The 22176-nt window shown below is 41.4% G+C and overlaps 1 long non-coding RNA gene across 1 annotated transcript in view; it reads left to right on the plus strand.

Annotated features, from left to right (window-relative positions):
* The first annotated feature begins 548 nt into the window (after window positions 1-548).
* The window catches only part of LOC107132452 (uncharacterized), a 92072-nt gene continuing 70444 nt past the window's right edge, over window positions 549-22176 (plus strand). The window contains exons 1-2 of the long non-coding RNA XR_009494438.1: window positions 549-1193; window positions 19332-19585. This is a non-coding gene — a long non-coding RNA (uncharacterized lncRNA). The remainder of the gene's footprint in view (window positions 1194-19331; window positions 19586-22176) is intronic.

The following is a 22176-nucleotide window of genomic DNA, read 5'->3' on the forward strand; positions in this document are numbered from 1 at the left end:
GCGGAGGAAACTGAGATTTTAAAAAGCCAACTCGCCAATAAATGGCTCACCCAGTTCTGTCTGATTCTAGTGCCCCCAAACCTGAACCTGTTAGACTGTGTTGGATATTCACTTATAATTTCAAAGTCAGTCATTATATTAAATAAAATGAAAGAAAAATAATGTGGAAAATGCAGATAATCATTGAATTCCAAAGGGCAGTAGTTTATAAACACAAATCCTGAGCTATCACATTAGTCATCCAGGAAGACTTCAGTTGCACATATATTCAAAGAAATGTAAATGTTTGTTCCACACAGCAACTCATTTCAGAATAAATAGCAAGTTTGTCAACATGATAGTCAAGTACTGATTTTTATAAATGCAGGCATTGTGCTCGCTCCATTGTTTTGCACTTTACCAGATGCTCAGCGGACCTGTGCTGGGGCACAAGCCCCCTTCTCCCGTCTATTCAGATGTTTGGATGAGCTGGTACAGATAAAGACACACTTTCTGTCAGAACTTTTCTTACTAAGAGTTATTTTAATTCATGTGAGTAAACGGGTCAAAAATGTCTCCCAGGAAAAGTCCAGGGTGGTTTGGTGGAAGGCAGTTTGCAAATGGTAGATCTTAGCTCAGTTCAGTTGCTCAGCTGTGTCCAACTCTTTGCGACCCCATGGACTGCAGCACACCAGGCTTCCCTGTCCCTCACCAACTCCCAGAGCTTGCTCAAACTCATGTCCATTGAGTTGGTGATGCCATCCAACCATCTCATCCTCTGTCGTCCCCTTCTCCTCCTGCCCTCAATCTTTCCCAGCATCAGGGTTTTTTCCAGGGAGTCAGTTCTTCGCATCAGGTGACTGAAGTATTGGAGCTTCAGCTTCAGCATCAGTCTCTCCAAATCCTAAAGTGTTGATATTTATTCTCCCCACTAGAGGGCAGTGCTTGAAAGGATTACAGTCCTTACCTCTGAAGTTAGAACAACGGACTGGAACAAACCCTAGTATTGTTACTTCCCCTAACCCACGCAGAGAGCACATAAAGATTTTATTTCTTTGAAGGAAAAAGGAGAAAGAAATATGTTTGCTCTAACATGACGCAGAAATCAATGATGATGCTGTCTTAACTTGCTGAGCTTGGAGAAAGAGAAACGCTAGTAAAATTTAATACTCTGAATCATCAAAGGATAAATGGAAGAAGACATCTTTATAAATGTAAGTGAAATCCTTTTATGATAAACTCTTAAAGACAGAATATTGCGACCAAATGCTCAGAAAGATAATCTCTGTTGCTTTGGTTTGATTATCATTAGAATTTACTGGAGTGAACAACTGATTTCAATAAGCATCTTTTCTCTTTTGTCAGTATAATGGTCACACAGGGTGTATGGTGCAAAATACAAGCTCAAAAAATACGTAATATTATGTAATGGTTAAGCTTTGCCCTTTGAAAAAAGGAGGAGTGTTGAAAGGGCAGAGTTGGTATTGAAGATGGATTTAAAAGCTGTAGAAATTTGCTGAGAACACCTTGGGTTACCTGCTTGAATCTTCCAGAGTGTCACTAATTAGAAAGGCTGCCAAAGTGAAGCATTGTTTCCTTAAACCATAATTAAAGCCCACGGTTCTTGGGTCTTGACCTCTGCTTTAGCAAGGATGACTGGGACCCTGAAGGATTCACTGAGAATTCTTACTTTTCAAAACAGTCTAGTGGGGATGGGGGGCAGGAGGAATACCCTGAGAGACTAAATCAGCAGTTTATCAAGGGGTTCCCAGTCCAAACCTTCTCATGTTTTTTCTGGTCAGCCCAGGTGATTCACTATCAGCAAGCAGATACTGAGTGCTTACAGAGTCACAGATTGAGCAACTTTGTGGAGAGCCTGGAGCAGTGCTGGGTCCTATAGGAGGTTCCAGATTTTAAATCTTTTTCCTGCCCTGAAGGATAAATGAATATACTCACCTTCATTGTGAAAATGGAAAGAGTTCAGATGTGAGGGTGGGGCTGGAGGGCACTTCTTAATTCACCGAATTCAATAAAGCAGAAGCCCTCCCCTCTACGAGCTGCCAACCTAATGGAGAAGGCACCCTGACACCTGGTTAACCTTTTGCTTCCCTAGCTGCTGTGTGGCCCTATCTGAAGAGTTTTTATTCAGAGAACACTATGTGTTCATTCTCATTGTTTGCCCTTGACTTAAAGGGAACAGTCCTGAAGACACCCCAAGGAAGATTGTTAACAAGAATCACCAGAGTCTGAAAGATGATTCTGATTCACCCTCCAGAGCTGTGTAGACTCTGATGGGCCTGCCCAAGGCAATAACTACTCTCTGCAACACCGAAATTACAGAAACACCCACGTCACAGGATTCAGCATGTGGATGGACAGGAAATAAGGGTAGAAGCAACTCTGATGAGCCTCACAGAGGTCTTTCTGTTCGGGACACATTGCGATCTTAGAGACTTCACTCATTTCAAAGCAATAGGCTTTATTCAGCCTTCATTTTGGGTGTGCAAACATTTAGCCCCAGATAAATGGAGACCCTATTATCCACATTTCAAAGGGTTTTTAACTTTAAAAGCCTTAAAGCAGATTTTTTTTTCTGGAAATAGGCTTTTTTTTTTTTCCTTTTGAAATGAACTAGCTGCAATTGTAGAATGCTGGACCTGGAAGAGATTTCAGAGATCTTTTACATACACACACACTCCTGATCTACAGAAAAGGAAGGAAAAATCAGTCTGGTTTCCCTAAGTCAAGAGCAAATTTTTGGAAGGGCTGGAACCATGTTTTCTGATTCTCAGTCCTGAGGTTGGTCAGCTGAGAGCAACAAACACAAGATTTGAATCAGATACAAAGAGAAACTGACTTTAGGGCCATCACATCGTTCAGAGACATCTGTTTGTTCATGATTTCTACATTGTATAACTATTCAGAGATACAGCTACAAGAAATATTGAAGTATCAATATAAAGAGGAACGAAAAACCACGTGCATAATTATTCTGTGCAGTCACCAGCCCATCAGATATTTTCAGTCTTATCAAAATCAACATGGCAATAAAATGTCTCCTTGTCCTTCCAACTTCCTTATTAAAAGGCATTAAATTTGTTTTTCTCACACATAGAAAGATAAGGTTGTTAATTGCAGGAACTGCTTATCAGCAAAAATGTAAAATAGCAGGAGAGTCATTTGATGGTTTAGCTAAAAAGAAAAAGGAATGGAGGAAGAAAGGAATACAGAATACAGAAAGGCTCAAGGAATGAACATGAAATCAATGTTCATAATGAATTTAATATCCGTAAATGGAAATATTTCCTAGAAAGTATTCTTTGTATTTTGTAAAAAGGAGATAATGCAAAATATAGATAATGCAAAATATAATGCAAAATATATATTCTATAGTATATATTCTATTCAAAATATAGAAGTATGAACATATGGAAAACACCAATTAAAATTAAAGGAATAAACTGAGATAGCAAAGGACAGAGGAGCCTGGCATGCTGCAGTCCATGGGGTCACAAAGAGCTGGACATGACTTAGCAACTGAATAACATCAACTCTTGCTAGGACTATTACAAATGAAAAATACCACCCCAACTTCAGGACGGTCCTGGCAAGGTTGTGCGTGACTGGAGTGAACACAAGGTATGAGGGAAAAGGGGCCTCAGAGTCTACTCCAAGCCTGAGTCTCATAAATCCTGTCAATAACTGGAGTTTGGAGATGTCTTGGGTTGTGAGAAGTTTATTTCACAGTGGTTAAAATAAAAAAGCTGCACTAGAAAGTGGGAGATCTATCTTCTCACAGAAAGAGACAAATGAGTCCATTTCTATCCACCTTCACCTGCGTTAGAGCGCTGACGCTGAACGTGCAGTCAGCCCTTGGCTCTTGTGTTTTCTTCCCTGTCAATGAGAACGCTTGCAAAATGGATTTTCAGTATTAAGGTTTACTCCATAACCTCAGTCTTAGAAAAGACCGCATCAAGCTTGTGGCATTTCACTTCTATGAATTTACATGTCACAGTCCCAGGTTTTTGCTTCCTCCGTAAAATAAGTTAGTGTAAGTCACGGGTATGGATACAAAGACTTTCAGATCAATTCATCTAAAACATACACACGCATCTGATTAATTAATCGTCACTCCTAATTTAGAGGAACAGGTACGATGTTTGGGTATGTGGGGCCATTATTCTTTTACTGGGCTTTCCCAGTGGCTCAGGTGGTACAGAATCCATCTGGAATGCAGGAGACTGCTAGCAATGCAGCAGACCTGGGTTTGATTCCTTTATAATTAATTCTTTTACTTTTTTAAGCAGGAAGCAATATTTTAAATATAATTGGGTGTTGGTGAAGGGTTTAAATTCACAAAACCTTATGGCTGGAAGCAGCATTTTTTTAGGTAGAACTGCACTGTTAGATGTACACCACCTGTCTAACTCTCCACTTACCAATTGGGAGTAGTTTTAGAAAACTCTTTCAGCTGTAGAATCCTTTAAAAACTCGTGTCTAAAAATGTAACATTAAAAAAAAGACACTCTGGCTGTGACTGGGGAGAAACCCACATGGGGGCTCTCTGTACACCACCTGTTTGTCTAATTCTCTACTTACCAATCTGGAGTAGTTTCCCAAAACTTTTTCAGCTGTAGAATCTTTTAAGAAATCGTATCTGAAAATGTAACATGAAACAAAGACACTCTGGCCGTGACTGGGGAGAAACCTACTCGGGGCGGGTTCTGTCCCACTGTTTGGACAGAGGATGGTGGCGGCTGAAGGAATGTGTGACCCTGTGGCAGCTGCTTCCGGCAGTCTCAAGGGGAGGTGCTTGCAAGCCAGCCTGTGTGGCCGTCATCAAATAGGCTGCATCAGCCTTTGCCAAACCAGAGATCATTAATAATTCATTGTCATTGATTAATAAAATACATACTCCTCCTTTTTAATATGTACTGACCGGAAACACCGTAGCAAAATTAGCAGATACTCTAAATTATGAATCCTGTGTGTTAACCTCCAAATCATAGCTCATGCATAAAAAAGGACATCTTCTGAGTCCATGATGAGTAGAGAAGTTCAGGAAAAATCTATTGTTAGCTACTTATAAAGAAAGTATCTCGGTTTCTGTTCTATAGTGTGATGGGAGGGGATGGAGTACTCTTGCTTTATTTGCTTGCGTTTTTATTTCAATATAAAGAGCCATATTTTGATGGGTGAATATTCGTATAGTTGGCCCAGCGGTGTTGAATCGTGTATTTGAGCCAGTGTTGGCCAGGGACTGTGAGCTCTCAGAGGATGAGATCCACAGCTGCTAGACATCAATTCTCAGCCAACTGCTGTGTGTTTCAGGCACCTAGGGATGAGATGGCCCCGGAGCCAGATCGCTTTCTATTACTTCCTGTTCTTCCTTGTTCTCCCTCCGGTCCCCATTCAGACTTTGTAATAAATGCAAACCATAAACCTCCTTAAAAAAAAACTGCATCTGCAGAACTTTCCTCTTGAGCATCTGTCATGCAGGATTGAAAACTCCAGAAAATGCAGACGATATTTGGGTTTTAGCTAAAATAATTTTAAGAGACTTGAACGGCATAGGGGCCCCACTAGTTGAACTTCACTGACACAGTGTTGCTTTTTTAAAAAATATTGAACCCTAGAACTAGCTCATCAGATCCTTCGAGCAAGCTCAGCTGATCAGACTGCAGTTCCAATGACAGCATATTGTACTAAGTGCTGGAAACAGATGAGATAGTGGGTAGACAAATTATGATTCTCTATAAGAATGGAAGAGCCAGGGTGAGTCTTTGTAAACACAGGCTCGACCCTCCTCGGAAGCCCTTGAAGATTGCGTTTGATTCCTGGGTGCCTTCTAGATCAGAAAAATAAAACATCTATTCTTTAATTGCTATTTCAAGGTAAGGAGTCTTTGTGCTTTCAAAAAAAAAAAGAAATCCCTTCTAATTCTCAGAAGAGAAGTTCTTTGAAATGTATATGTCTCTCAGTAAATTTGGATTGGTGCATCAGTCTCAGGCAATCTCATAGTAATTTTCAGCTGTTGGACAATCAAATCAACCCTAAATGAATGAATCTTTTCACGTATCTGTATTGGAAAGAAAGGGGTAAAAGAGGGGAGAGGGGTCAGAGGCTATGGAAATTGAGTATCACTTATTGTCAGATTCAAAAGTCCTTACAGCTTTAAATGAGCATTTTGCTTGGAACAATTGGCAGTCCATTCTCTCATTCGCCAGTTTATTCCATAAGTGTTTATTAGGTGCCTGGGATGTCCCAGGCACCATGCCAGGTTTGGGTTACAACAAAGAGCATCTTCTTTCCTTAAGGGGGTTTAGGTTAGTGCTATAGACACAGGAATAAACAATGAGGACCAGTAATGGGTTGACTGAAGACGCACAAGCTTGTAAGGGACCACAGAGAAGGGGGACCAGGACCAAACCAAGTCTTGCACGTGAGGGTGGCATTGAGGTGAGCTGGGCCGGAGAAGGTGGGTGTTAGTGAGTGGCGGGCAGGGATAATCAGGCCCTAGAGTTTGAAGAGCCTTGTGTACCAAATGAATTTATCTGACCTTCCTCTGCCTTTGTGTCTCTCGGGACTTTGATATCTTGGTATGGCCCATATCCCAAAACCACAGGATAAACAAGAAATGTCTTCCTGGAGCATTAGTTCTGCTTAATGGTGAGCACTTTAAAGTATATGTTACTAAAGGAGTAGAAGGCATGATCTACACACATGTGTAAGATGAATCAGGAGATGCTGAAGATATTTTGTGCTTGTGATGGGGAACCTGAGGCTGTACCTGCAGCCCCACTCTCCTCCCATTAGGGGACATTTATAGAAAAGTTTGCAAAGCACGTTGTCATGGGAACTACTTAAGTTTAAGCCAACCAATGACAGGAGCCAAGCTGCAATTTGGAAAGACTCGCGGCTGCGAGGTAGATAATGATTCAGAGAAGGGTGATGGTGAAAGCAAGAAAAGCAGCTAGGAGGCTCTTACAGGCCCTAGTCTGAAACATCACTCTGACTCTGACTAGGGGAGTAGCAACAGGGATGAAAAAAAGTGGTTTGCAAGATCATTTCTTGAGTGGCTCTCATGTTCCAGGCATTATTCCAGGCAGGGAAGAACACAGAAAAGATAGATCCCTGCCTTCTTGAGCTTATAAGCTAGTGGAAGAGACAGAAAAAAAGCGGTAAATGAGAAATTAACTTCATTGTATAAATTAGTGATGAATTTTGTGAAGGAAATGAAAGTGGGAAATGTGATGTTGTCTTGGGGAGCGAACAGAGTGGTCGGGAAAGGACTGGGAGAGTGAGTGGGGAATGAAGGCAAAGGTGATGCTTGGATGACAGTGTCCTCCACTGAGACCGCGAACATAAGGAGAAAGGGAAGTTTAAGAGGAGATGATGTCGAGCGCAGTGTGGGAGATCCATGAGAATATGCCCAGAAGAGAACAAAGAAGATAGGAGTATCCACCTCTGCCACACCACACTGCAAACACACACATGCTCAGAGGCATACGTGCATGTGACACGTGAACACACATCCCATGGGATCAGTCCACACAGAGGTGGGGACGTGCCGAACCTGAGGATCAAAACAGCAACAGTGTGAAAATGAGGCCCCAGAGGCCTCCTGAGGGTTCCGATCAAAGATCGATGCTTCTTTATTCATTAAGGATCACCGTCGTGGAGGCAGGAGCGGCGTGCTCCCTCCTGTGCAGCAGAGACAGTCAATGGTTTTATGGTTTTATTCAGCACATGTGCTAAGCTGCTCTGGTTGGTAAGCAAAAATGTTAAGTGCCTGCCTGGGTTGCTCCACAGACTGCCTGAGATCTCCTTGCGGGTGTGCTCAAGACAGCTCTTCCTCGCTGTCCACCTGAACTTCAAAAAGGCACCGGTGGGCCCCCGGGAGACTGCAGGCTCTAATGAGGCCCCTGCCGGCGGCTCAGGAAGCCACGGAAATAATGAGGGAGCCTGCTGCTCTTCCCTGCAAGTTCCCTAGAGCCCCAATTACAGAATTTAAAACCCCAAATTCCAAGGCTGTGTTGACATTAAAAGAAAACCTCATTTTTTCCCTGCCCAGACAATGTGAGACAATAAAACCCCAATCTGAAAAAGAAGCAAGGCCAAGGAACTTTTTTCTGGGAAGAAGTGGAAGAACAGTACGTAAATCACTTTTTTTTTTTTTTTTTAAATCCTCTGCAGCCTTCCACTGCAGCTGAATGTCTTTCTTCAATAGCTATTGCTTTATAATGTGAGCATTTACATTGACATTTAAATTGGCCATTTGGCTGGAGATAGTTTTCTGTGAGGCAGATTAAACTAGGAAAGCATCCACTGGTTTATACTGAAATCCTTTATAATTATAAAAGTCACAGATCTCATTGGTTCCAACATCAACATTAACAAACACCCCACCTTCAAGAAAGAAAAAGACATGCCCACATGAAAGGGCACTTTGATTACATGGAACTTTCCGACGTGCAGCTTTAAATACATCTTTTCACGGGTTATCCTATTACGGTAGAGGAAAATGAATGATATTTTCCCCATCATGGGGTTAGAGACTAAGAGTGAGCTTATAAACCAGAGGGTGCTGGCCAAAGCCTGGAATACAGGCGTTTTGGGAGGCTGTTGCTTGTGGTGATCTGGTAAAGGGTTACTCAGGGAATAGAACTGTAGAGGCTAGGTCTTGAAAAAGAGACCAGGGTATGAGATAGCACGCACTTATCCAAAAACCATATTTCAGAGTTGAACGTGGGCATGTAACTGTCCTTGTTTTTCTGCGTTTTCTTCTCACATGCTCTGAGTCTCAAAAGATTCCTGGCACGCGACCATGTTCGGAGGCTGTTTCTGTACTCATACAGTCTGTGATGCCAGAGACACGAAAACACCCCTGATTTTCTAAGTCTAGACACGAGGGGATATCCAGTGACCAAATACACGCGCCCATTTGTGTTTTTTTCTAGGAGAAAAATCAGCTGGGTTCCATGAATACACTTCTTTAATCAACTTTCCAAACCAAAGAACTGTGTGTATTTGGCAGCCATATTTTAAAGAATAGGCTGAAACCCAATCAGGTGAATTATTGAGGATTCCTGTGTGTTAGCATCATCTTTTCTGGCACTTTAGTTTTAAAAGAACTCCACAATATGACATTTTTGGTTTAAAGAGATGATGGAATTGAAATTAAGAAAAATCATGTCACTTAACACTGGCAGGAAGAATATTTCAACTTGAGGTTCTTTAAAGACTCTTTTGTTCTTACTAGGTTCTCCATCTCCTCAGAGAAAACCATAAAAGAAGATAAATTAGTTAAAAGAAGACCTACAGGAAGAGGGTGGTGTTCTGTGTTGGGAGGCCTGACCGCCGTCAGGAGCAGAAAGGAACCCACCCATGGGCTGGCTGTGGCCTCAGTGAGTTCTGAGCTGCTAGGGCCCTGGCTTCAATCTTACAAGTTCAAAATTTAATCTGATCTTCATTCCCAAACTGATCCAGCTAGAGTATATTTTTCTCCCTCTCTCAAACATCACAAAAGTATATTTAAAATCACGACAATCTTTAAATTTATAGAATGAGAACTGTAACACCCAAGTGAAATGAACAATCACATTATCCTTCCTGCACATTCTCTTCCCAGAGATAAGCTTTATGAGATGCCAAATTATGACTGGAACCAGCCAGCTTTTGTAGAGTATTCGAAAATCTACCAGATCAGAGTCTGATAGCCATGCACACAGCTGGGGATCGATTCCTTGGGCCAGCTAATCAATTGGTCTTCATTATGGATCAACATCTCAGTCAGCCTTGAATATTCAGATTTAACTTTCCAATGTGTGTCTCCCCGTGCTCTCTTTTTCCCAAGACCTCTATGGCTCACTAATTTCTTTCTGATTTATTAAATTAGCACAATTAATTAGGCTATTGACAATCCTTGAGGCCAGGGGCCCATTTTTATTTTTATTTCATTTTTAGGTCTCTTGAGATAGGTTTGTGTTTAGCCATTCAACAGACAAAGAGAAGCCATTAATTTTATTCAAATCTAGCTGCCTACCCCTATCTTTGGAGAAAAGAACCTTTTGAGAGTTTCAGCTGTATCTGGGACCAAAGGAAGTCCAGTTTTCACCAGGTTGACATAGTAAATCGTATAATAAGATAATGATTCTACACACGAAAGGTATAGCTCATTTGGCACAACTGTCCTTTAACCTGATGCCTCATTAGGAGATTTCAAGCAGCTCATTTGCAGCATAAAACCACCATTCTGGAGAAAATTTCTTCATGAGTAATTATACAAAAATTAAATAAACATGCTGCCACCAAGTAAATCCGTTAAATTGTACTCTCACTATATCAGGGCCTCGATTCCATTGTCATCTGTCTGTAAATACTAGGGAAGAATTGGCCATCACTTTCAGAAGATAATGACTGGCAGTTTTCCAGATGTAATTACTCAAAGACAGAACAGCATTGTGTGGACCGCAAATGCTGACACAAAGGCTATAGTCTGTGTCTGAGGTAAAGTAAGGGCATGGAAGAGGAAATACTACTTTTATGCCCATTACAAATATCAGGAAAAGATTGGGAAGAGACAGTGCCGTAGAGTTAATGAAGGTGACATTCCCACATGTAACTACAACCCCAGTTACAGAGAGAAACATCCTTCGGCTGCAAACATCATCAGAACCTATCAAATTTCAATCAGGCTTATGCTATAAATACTGGAGAGGAAAGACCAGTGAGACATAATGACTTAGAGCAGATCAGTACTTTTCCAGAGATGAGACAAGGATGTCATGGAACCAAATATGGCAGTTTTTCAGTTCAGAAGAAATGGAAGCAGGACAGATTTAGCGTGAATGAATGGGGTGGCGACTTGGAGAGCTGGACTCAAAGGTGGAGGAGGCCCTGGGTGTTGCAATCCAAGGAGCAGGAAGGAGCCCCTCCCCCAGAATGCTCTGCCCCTGCCTTGCTGCCAGGGAAATTCCCCCTGGAGTCTCTTCATACAGTGCTGGTTCTATTCACATTCCAAATGCCATTGAGAACGAAAGAACAGCAAGTGTCTGCCAGTTATTTACTTTTTAGTGGGAAATAATTTCACAACATTTATTGCACAAACGTTTATTTATATACCAGGCCCTCTAATAGATGTGAGGGATGCATGGTGGAAATAATATAAGTAATACAGATAGGATTCCTTGTCCAATGGATCTTAGGTTCTGGCTGAGAGGATGACCATTGACCAAATAGCCCCCAAATGAGTACTTAATTGCAGCTGGAGATAAGAGCTATGCAGGAAAGAAAGCTGAGCCCTGAAGTGCATATGACCTCATCTAAGCTGGGGTTTTGGGGGAGTTCCTTGAGGAAGTGTGATCACTGGGCTGACTACTGAAGGCTGGACAGAAGACAATCAGATGAAGAAAAGAGTAGAAAATCATTCTGGGCAAAACAACAGTATGTTCAATGCCCATAAATGGAATATCATTCAACTATAAAAATGGATAAAGTGCTGATACATGCCAAAGTGAATGAACCTTGAAAACATTATGCTGAGTAAGAGAAGGCAGACACAAAGGCCATATATTGTATGATTCTATTTATATGAAATGTTCCCAATAAGCAAATTCACAAACAGAAATCAGATTAGTGGCAGGCCGGGTCTGGGAGTAGGAAAGAATGAAGAATGTCTCTTTAATAGGCCTGGAGTCTCCTGTGGGGGTAATGGGATTGTTCTGGAACTTGACAGTGATGATGGTCATGCAATATTGTGAATCCACTAAAATGTCACTGACTTATCTACTTTGAAAGGGCTAAAATGATGAACTGAAGCTGGCGGTGGTTTAGTTGCTAAGTCATGTCCAACTCTTACAGCCCATGGACTGTAGCCCACCAGGCTCCTCTCTGTCCATGGGATTCTCCAGGCAAGAATACTGGAGTGGGTTGCCATTTCCTTTTCCAGTATAACAGCATATGTAGTATATATTTATGATGCTAAAAAATGACAATGTTGGGAATTTTTAATGGATTGTTGTTGGTATTGTTTAGTTGCTAAGTAGTGTTCAACTTTTTTGTGACCCCCATGGACTGTTGCCTGCCAGACTCCTCTGTCCATGGGATTTTCCAGGCAAGAATACTGGAGTGGGTTGCCATTCCTTCTCTGGTGAACTGTAAGTTATGTGTATTTTACCACAATTAAAAAAAAAAAAAAACAACTGTATGTTCAAAGGCTCTCCCCTGCAGGAATGAGCATAATCCCTTCCTGGCACTGAAAGATGAATGGTTGGCAGGAGTGAAAGCAAGGCCAAAGGGACAGGGGGCTGGAGAGTCAGGCTGGGGCCGGAGCATGCAGGGCATGGAGACCGTGTTAGACTTTGACCTTTATCTTAGGGGGAATGGCGCTTAAAGTGGGGAAGGGCATTGTCAGACAGACAGACATTTTAGAAGATATCATATATCCAATCAAGAGTGAGTTTCCACAGCTTGAAAGTAAGATGTGATCAAAGTCAGGACAGAGGAAGGGTACTCTACACAGGTCAAAGGGTGCCTCCTCCCCAGTTTCTATAGCATGGATTCTGCCTGCTCCTGCTACATAGACCTGTAGAGAAGTTTCGGATTATCATAACAGCTAAGGACATTTCAGAGCAAGGTAAAGCAGAAAGTGATGCTGAGTGTAATTACTGGGTCTTAAGTGTCAATGCTCTTAATACGGGAAGGCAGAAGAGTAGACCAGCAGACATCTCATGGGGTTCTAAGATGAACAGCCTAGTTGGCGTTCAGTGTGGGCGTGTGTGCTCAGTTGCTTCAGTCAGGTCTGACTCTTTGTGAAACTACAGAACTGGAGCCTGCCACGTTCCTCTGTCCATGGGATTTCCCAAGCAAAAATGCTGGAGTGGGTCACCACGCCCTCCTCCAGGGAATCTTGCCCACCCAGGGATCGAACCAGGGTGTCCTGCGTCTTCTGCATCACAGGCAGATTCCTTACTGCTGAGCCACCAGGGAAGCCTGGTGCTCAGTAGAGGGAGAGGTTTATAGGGCTTCAGGATGAGGCAATGAAGAGGAGACCTCAGAGAGGTTGGGATCGTCAGTGACAGTGGTAATATGATTTCGGTTTTCTAGAGTTACTTAGGTCTCTTGAAGATGGGCCAGAACATCTGGACTCCAGATCATTTGTGGAATGCTGTAGTCTGGCCAGATAATGAGCACTCTTAGCATCAACCATGGTATTGATTGTGATGGGAATGGTACTGATTGTGGCTAGGTCTCAGTATCAGAAAGGTGCTCTAAGAGTCAATTTGCTAACTGATTTTGAAATGGTAGGGTAGCTAAAAGAGCAAATACAACATTGTGAACATGTTTCACTCATTTGTTCCTTCTGTTCCTTTCTCATTCAGCAGGGATTTTGTTTCTTTGTTTAGTATTGCCTATGGTAGGGTGCTATGCTAGGCATAGATTTATGACTAATAAATAAGTTAGGTCATCTTATATGAAAACTAAGAAAATATCTTTTTTTTTTTTTAGTTCTACCAGTTTATTGCTACCAACCCATCACCCTCCACCTTCATGCACACATGCTCAGTCATGTAACCCCGTGGACTGCAGCCCGCCAGGCTCCTCTGTCCATGGACTTTTCCAGGCAAGAATGCTGGAATGGGTTACCATTTCCTTCTCCAGGGTGAAATTATCAATAAAATATCACAGATAAGCTACATAAAAGAAGCTTTCCTTTTAGATCACAGGCGAGAGCCGAGGCCCCCTTGTTTGCTTTCTTGTTTTCTATGTTATTGAGCCCATCTTTGCATGAAATGTTCCCTGGGTATCTCTAATCTTCTTGGAGATCTCATTCTATTGTTCTTTCCCATTCTATTGTTTTCCTCTATTTCTTTGCACTGATCACTGAGGTAGGCTTTCTTATCTCTTCTTGCTATTCTTTGGAACTCTGCATTCAGATGCTTATATCTTTCCTTTTCTCCTTTGCTTTTCTCTCTTCCTTTCACAGCTATTTGTAAGGCCTCGCCAGACAGCCATTTTTCTTTTTTGCATTTCTTTTTCTTGGGGATGGTCTTGATCCCTGTCTCCTGTACAATGTCACAAACCTCAGTCCACAGTTCATCAGGCACTCTATCTATCAGATCTAGTCCCTTAAATCTATTTCTCACTTCCATTGTATAATCATAAGGGATTTGATTTAGGTCATACCTGAATGGTCTAGTGGTTTTCCTTACTTTCTTCAATTTAAGTCTGAATTTGGCAATAAGGAGTTCATGTTCTGAGCCACAGTCAGCTCCCGGTCTTGTCTTTGCTGACTGTATAGAGCTTCTCCATCTTTGGCTGTAAAGAATATAATCAATCTGATTTTGGTGTTGACCATCTGGTGATGTCCATGTATAGAGTCTTCTCTTGTGTTGTTGGAAGGTGTTTGCTATGACCAGTGCGTTCTTTTGGCAAAACTCTATTAGCCTTTGCCCTGCTTCATTCTGTACTCCAGGGCCAAATTTGCCTGTTACTCCAGGTATTTCTTGACTTCCTACTTTTGCATTCCAGTCCCCTATAATGAAAAGGACATCTTTTCGGGGTGTTAGTTCTAAAAGGTCTTGTAGGTCTTCATAGAAACATTCAACTTCAGCTTCTTCAGCATTACTGGTTGGGGCATAGACTTGGATTACCATGATATTGAATGGTTTGCCCTGAAAACGAACAGAGATCATTCTGTCGTTTTTGAGATTGCATCGAAGTAGTGCATTTCGGAATCTTTTGTTGACCATGATGGCTACTCCATTTCTTCTAAGGGATTCCTGCTCACAGTAGTATATATAATGGTCATCTGAGTTAAATTCAGCCACTCCAGTCCATCTTAGTTCACTGATTCCTAGAATGTCTGTGTTCAGTCTTGCCATCTTCTGTTTGACCACTTCCAATTTGCCTTGATTCATGGACCTAACATTCCAGGTTCCTATGTAATATTGCTCTTTACAGCATCGGACCTTGCTTCTATCACCAGTCACATCCACAACTGAAATTAGAGATACCAAGGGAACATTTCACGCAAAGATGGGCTCAGTAAAGGACAGAAAAGGTGTGGACCTAACAGAAGCAGAAGATATTAAGAGGAGGTGGCAAGAATACACAGAAGAACTATACAAAAAAGACCTTCATGATCCAGATAATCTTGATGGTGTGATCATTCACCTAGAGCCAGACATCCTGGAATGTGAAGTCAAGTGAGCCTTAGGAAGCATCACTATGAACAAAGCTAGTGGAGGTGATGGAATTCCAGTTGAGCTATTTCAAATCCCAAAATATGATGCTGGGAAAGTGCTGCACTCAATATGTCAGCAAATTTGGAAAACTCATCAGTGGCCACAGGACTGGAAAACGTCAGTTTTCATTCCAATCCCAAAGAAAGGCAATGCCAAAGAATGCTCAAACTACCACACAATTTCACTCATTTCACACACTAGTAAATTCATGCTTAAAATTCTCCAAGCCAGGCTTAAGCAATACTTTCAGATGTTCAAGCTGGTTTTAGAAAAGGCAGAGGAACCAGAGATCAAATTGCCAACATTTGCTGGGTCATCAAAAAAGCAAGAGAGTTCCAGAAAAACATCTATTTCTGCTTTATTGACTATGCCAAAAGCTTTGACTGTGTGAATCACAAAACTGTGGAAAATTCTGAAAGAGATGGAAATACCAGACCACCTGACCTGCCTCTTGAGAAACCTGTATGCAGGTCAAGAAGCAACAGTTAGAACTGAACATGGAACAACAGACTGGTTCCAAATAGGAAAAGGAGTCTGTCAAGGCTGTATATTGTCTCCCTGCTTATTTAACTTATATTCAGAGTACATCATGAGAAACGCTGGGCTGGATGAAGCATAAGCTGGAATCAAGATTGCTGGGAGAAATATCAATAACCTCACATATGCAGATGACACCACCCTTATGGCAGAAAGTGAAGAAGAACTAAAGAGCCTCTTGATGAAAGTGAAAGAGGATAGTGAAAAAGTTGGCTTAAAGCTCAACATTCAGAAAACTAAGATCATGGCATCTGGTCCCATCACTTCATGGGAAATAGATGGGGAAACAGTGGAAACAGTGGTTGACTTTATTTTCTTGGGCTCCAAAATTACTGCAGATGGTGACTGCAGCCATAAAATTAAAAGACACTTACTCCTTGGAAGGAAAGTTATGACCAACCTAGATAGCATATTAAAAAAACAGAGACATTACCTTGTCAACAAAGTCCATCTAGTCAAGGCTATGGTTTTTCCAGTAGTCATGTATGGTTGTGAGAGTTGGACTATAAAGAAAGCTGAGCGCAGAAGAATTGATGCGTTTGAACTGTGGTTTTGGAGAAAACTCTTGAGAGTCCCTTGGACTGCAAGGAGATCCAACCAGTCCATCCTAAAGGAGATCAGTCCTGGGTGTTCACTGGAAGGACTGATGTTGAAGCTGAAACTCCAATATTTGGCCACCTGATGCAAAGAACTGACTCATTTGAAAAGACCCTGGTGCTGGGAAAGATTGAAGGCAGGAGGAGAAGGGTATGACAGGATGAGATGGTTGGATGGCATCACTGACTCAATGGACATGAGTTTGGGTGGATTCCGGGAGTTGGTGATAGACAGGGAGGCCTGGCGTGCTGTGGTTCATGGGGTCTCAAAGAGTTGGAAACAACTGAGCGACTGAACTGAACTTGCTATGTTATAGATGTATGGATGTGAGAGTTGGACCAGAAAGAAGGCTAAGCACCAAAGAATTGATGCTTTCGAACTGTAGTGTTGGAGAAGACTCTTGGGAGTCCCTTGGACTGCAAGGTAATCAAACCAGTCAATCCTAAAGGAATCAACCCTGCATCTTCACTGGAAGGACTGATGCTGAAGCTGAAGCTCCAATACTTTGGCCACCTGATGTGAAGGGCCAACTCACTGGAAAAGACCATGATGCTGTGAAAGATGGAGGGCAGGAGGAGAAGGGGACAACAGAGGATGAGATGAGATGGTTGGATGTCATCGTTGATTCAATGGACATGAGTTTGAGTAAATTCTAGAGATAGTAAAGAATAGGGAAGCCTTGTGTACTGCAGTCCATGGGGTCAGAAAGAGTCAGATACAACTTAGTGACTAAACAACAATAATGTTATAAGAATTATTTTCCAATAGTCATAATCTTTGAATGACTAGATTTTGAAAAATAACTAAAATAACTTCTTACCCTGATGCCATCAATTGCTGATTTCTGCCCCCATCATAATGTTTTTAGGGTACCAGGAAGTATGGACATCTCAGGTAAAAAACTAAAAATGGGTAAAGAGATGGGCTTCCCTGGTGGCTCAGTGGTAAAGAATCCACCTGCCAATGCAGGAGATGCAGCTTTCATCCCCGGGTTGGGAAGATCCCCTGGAGAAGGAAATGGTAACCCACTCCAGTATTCTTACCTGGGAAATCCCATGGAGAGAGGAGCTTTATGGGCTATATAGTTCATGGGGTTGCAAAAAAGTCAGATATGACTTAACCACTAAACAACAACAACAGAGAGATAAAGATTTCTTTCTTTATTATTTATGTACATGTAAACCCGTGTCATCATAGTCCACTGTAAGATGTGAGATTCTCAGAACCAGCTGACAATGAAAATGGAAATGTTCAGTGAAATCTCACCAAGCAGTTTCTTTGTGAAAACAACTCTCAGAGAGTTATCCACGTTCCCATAGCAATAAAGCAGCACCGCATTAAACCCCCTACATCTTGCTGTTATTGTCTAGCTCTGTAACAGACAGCCTTTCCACTGAGCAGTGAGCAGATCAGAAGGGGCTGCTTCCTTTCCTTTCTGTGGAGCTGAACATTGGTCAAAAGATCAAGAGACCATCTAATTAAAATGTTTCCTACTGACTCAAAACCAAGATGCAAGGGTAGGCATGAAGAGGCACCCAATAGTTAAGAAGTTGAAAAATCCAGAAAGAGTAAGAGTATCTTCCACAATCCTATGGCTTAAAAATATCAGAAACATTAGATAACAAAGAAAAAAAATTTATTTATTTTTTTCTCATTTATTTTATATAATTAATTTTATTATACTCATTTATTTTATATAATTAATTTTAACTAACGTCCATGGCACATATGATAAACCTGTAATAATATGTGCATGTGCTTAGAAAATTGGAAAACAAAGCTTACATTTGAAAAAGAACAACCATTTTTAAGAATGTGACTGTTTAGTATCAAAGAGGAGACTAGCAAACTTCTAAAAATTCTTGCTCTGGGATAAAGAGGAAATTATAAAGGCAACAAATATGATACACCCTTTCAGTTATTAAAACTTATTGACACTGATAAGCCTAAATTTGAATGGCAGTGTTTTCTTATATGAATGAGTCGTTGATACCATTCATATTATCATGTCCAACTAAGAAAGGGATTTGTAGTAATCCAGGATTTTTATAGCACATAGGCTATCTGTCAGTGGGCTTTCAGGCATCTGTGAACTCCCCATCCCACCAAATTTTATGAGGAATAGTATGTGATTGTTCTGTATGATGTCAACTTGGCTACATTGGAACTATGTTTTCCAGAATTCCCTTCTCTACCCACGGAGTTAGGCCTCAAGAGAGATTTTGCACGAGATTAAGAAAGTAGAAGAGGAGCAGTGGCCAACTTGTTTCCTTTATGCTTGTAAGATGGGCACAGGACAAAAATGTGGAAACAATGACAATTTTATTTTCTTAGACTCCAAAATCACTACAGGTGGTGACTGCAGCCTTGAAGTTAAAAAACACTTGCTCCTTGGAAGAAAAGCTATGACAAACTTAGACAGTGTATTAAAAAGCAGAGACGTTGCTTTGCTGACAAAAGTCCGTATACTCAAAGCTATGGTTTTTCAGTAGTCATGTATGGGTGTGAGAGTTGAACTGTAAAGAAGGCTAAGCACCAAAGAATTGATGCTTTTGAACTGTGGTGTTGGAGAAGAGTCCTGAGAGTCCCTTGGACTGTAAGGAGATCCAACCAGTCCATCCTAAAGGAAATAATCCTGAATATTCATTGGAAGGACTGATGCTGAAGCTCCAATACTTTGGCCACTTGATATGAAGAGTCAATTCACTGGAAAAGACCTTGATGCTGGGAAAGACTGAGGACAGGATGAGAAGGGGATGACAGAGAATGAGGTGGTTGGATGGCATCACTGACTCAATGGGCATGAGTTTGAGCAAATTCTGGAAGATAGTGAAGGACAGGGAAGCCTAGTGTGCTGCAGTTCATGGGGTTGCAAAGAGTTGGACACAACTGAGCAACTGAACAGCAGCAACTACACCAACAGGGCACCAAGAGCTGTTGGCACTAAAGCGTGTTTTTACTTATCTACAGGCTCACCATGTTGGCCTGGGACAGCAGCTGGGCCCCTGCCAGATCCTTCTGCTGGCAGCTTCCCTGATTCCTGGACCAGATGCGTAGTTAGCTCCATGATGGAAGGCACCAGCTTCACCTTCATCCAGCCTGTCTGTTCTGACCCTGCTTCACATCCTTCTTTTCCCAACTGCCTGTGGAGTCAGGTGCCAGAAGCAGACACAGAAGCAAGTGTGCACTCTTACCTAGACCTCTTAACCGGCTCCCAGAGTACAGTAAGTTTAAGTCCTTGTAATTAATATATTATTAATAAACATATATAAATAAATGTACATGTGGTTTTGCTTAAACCCTAATACATTGTATGCAAAAGCATAATTTTTGAAAAGCTGCAACTATAATTCAATGCAAATACATAGCAAGCATGGGAAAGATTAATTTATGAGGAACCCAGCAAGGTTTCATATATAGTTCAAAGAAAGATACTAAACACTGATGTCAGTCAAAGAAAAAATTCTGGAATATGATTGGCTAAATTAGACTCAAAACTGGTTAATATATTGCATGACAATCAGAGCATAATCTTTGGGATTATCTTCTCTTTTGGAGAGAAATCCCTGCACAATAAGCATTTCTACAACTTAGTACACATTTTTCACTTAAATAGAAATTTTAAGCAAAAACTTTTAATGCTACAAAATAAAAAAAACCTGGAAGTCAGTATCACTTGCTTTAAATAGAAGTAAGCCTTATAAATTATAATTATTAACATAAGTATTACATATCAGTTCAGTTCAGTTGCTCAGTCATGTCTGACTCTTTGCGACACCATGGACTGCAGCACGCCACGCTTCCCTGTCTATCACCAACTCCCGGAATTTACTCAAACTCATGTCCATTGAGTTGGTGATGCCACCCAACCATCTCATCCTCTGTCATCCCCTTCTCCTCCCACCTTCAATCTTTCCCAGCACCAGGGTCTATTCAAAACAGTTCTTCACATGAGGTGGCCTAAGTATTGGAGTTTCAGCTTCAGCATCAGTCCTTCCAATGAATATTCATGATTGATTGCCTTTAGGATGGACTGGTTGGATCTCCTTACTGTCGAAGGGACTCTCAAGAGTCTTCCCCAACACCACAGTTCAAAAGCATCAATTCTTCAGTGCTCAGCTTTCTGTATAGTCCAACTCTCACATCCATATATGACTACTGGAAAAACCATAGCTTTGACTAGATGGACCTTTGTTGGCAAAATAATGCCTCTGCTTTTTAATATGCTATCTAGTTTGGTCATAACTTGTCTTCCAAGGAGCAAGCATCTCTTAATTTCATGGCTGCAGTCACCATCTGCAGTCATTTTGGAGCCCAAGAAAATAAAGTCTCTCACTGTTTCCATTGTTTCCCCATCTATTTGTCAAGAAGTGATGGGACCAGATGCCATGATCTTTTTTTCTGAATGTTGAGTTTTAAGCTGACTTTTTCACTCTCCTCTTTCACTTTCATCAAGAGGCTCTTTAGTTCTCCTTCACTTTCTGCCACAAGGCTGATGTCATCTGCATATCTGAGGGTATTGATATTTCTCCCAGTAATCTTGATTCCAACTTGTGCTTCATCCAGCCCAGCGTTTCTCATGATAGACTCTGAATATAAGTTAAATAAGCAGGGTGACAATATACAGCCTTGACGTACTCCTTTCCCGATTTGGAAACAGTCTGTTGTTCCATGTCCAGTTCTAACTGTTGCTTCTTGACCTGCATACAGATTTCTCAGGAGTCAGGTGGTCTCGTTCCCAACTCTTGAAGAATTTTCTACAGTTTGTAGTGATCCACACAGTCAAAGGCTTTGGCATAGTCAATAAAGCAGAGGTAGATGCTTTTCCAGAACTCTTTCACTTTTTCAATGATCCAATGGATGTTGACAATTTCATCTCTGGTTTCTCTTCCTTTTCTAAAACCAGATTGAACATCTGGAAGTTCACGGTTCATGTATTGCTGAAGCCTGGCTTAGAGAATTTTGAGCATTACTTAACTAGTGTGTGAGAGGAGTGCAATTGTGCGGTAGGTTGAGCATTCTTTGGCATTGCCTTTCTTTGGGATTGGAATGAAAACTGACCTTTCCCAGTCCTGTGACCACTGCTGAGTTTTCCAAATTTGCTGGCATATTGAGTGTGGCACTTTCCCAGCATCATCTTTTAGGATCTGAAATAGCTCAACTGGAATTCCATCACCTCCACTAGCTTTGTTTGTAGTGATGCTTCCTAAGGCCCACCTGACTTCCCATTCCAGGATGTCTGGCTCTAGGTGAGTGATCACACCATTGTGATTATCTGGGTCATGAAGATCTTTTTTGTACAGTTCTTCTGTGTATTCTTGCCACCTCTTCTTTATATCTTCTGCTTCTGTTAGGTCCAAACCACTTCTGTCCTTTATTGAGCCCATCTTTGCATGAAATGTTCCCTTGGTATCTCTAATTTTCTTGAAGAGATCCCTAGTCTTTCCCATTCTATTGTTTTCCTCTATTTCTTTGCATTGATCACTGAGGAAGGCTTTCTTATTTCTCCTTGCCATTCTTTGGTATAAATATTACATATATACCACTTGAAATACATATTCCACAGGTAGCAAATACTGTTCCATACTTTGGGAAATACTAGTGTAAGATATTTATGAAGATTCTAGATTACAGGTTCAGTTCAGTTCAGTTCAGCCACTCAGTCATGTCTGACTCTGTGACCGCATGAATTGCAGCATGCCAGGCCTCCCTGTCCATCACCAACTCTTGGAGTTCACCCAAATTCATGTCCATTGAGTCAGTGATGCCATCCAGCCATCTCATCCCCTCTTGTCCCCTTCTCCTCCTGCCCCCA

The sequence above is a fragment of the Bos taurus genome, chromosome 5, assembly GCF_002263795.3.
Source record: "Bos taurus isolate L1 Dominette 01449 registration number 42190680 breed Hereford chromosome 5, ARS-UCD2.0, whole genome shotgun sequence".
Lineage (NCBI taxonomy): Eukaryota > Metazoa > Chordata > Mammalia > Artiodactyla > Bovidae > Bos > Bos taurus.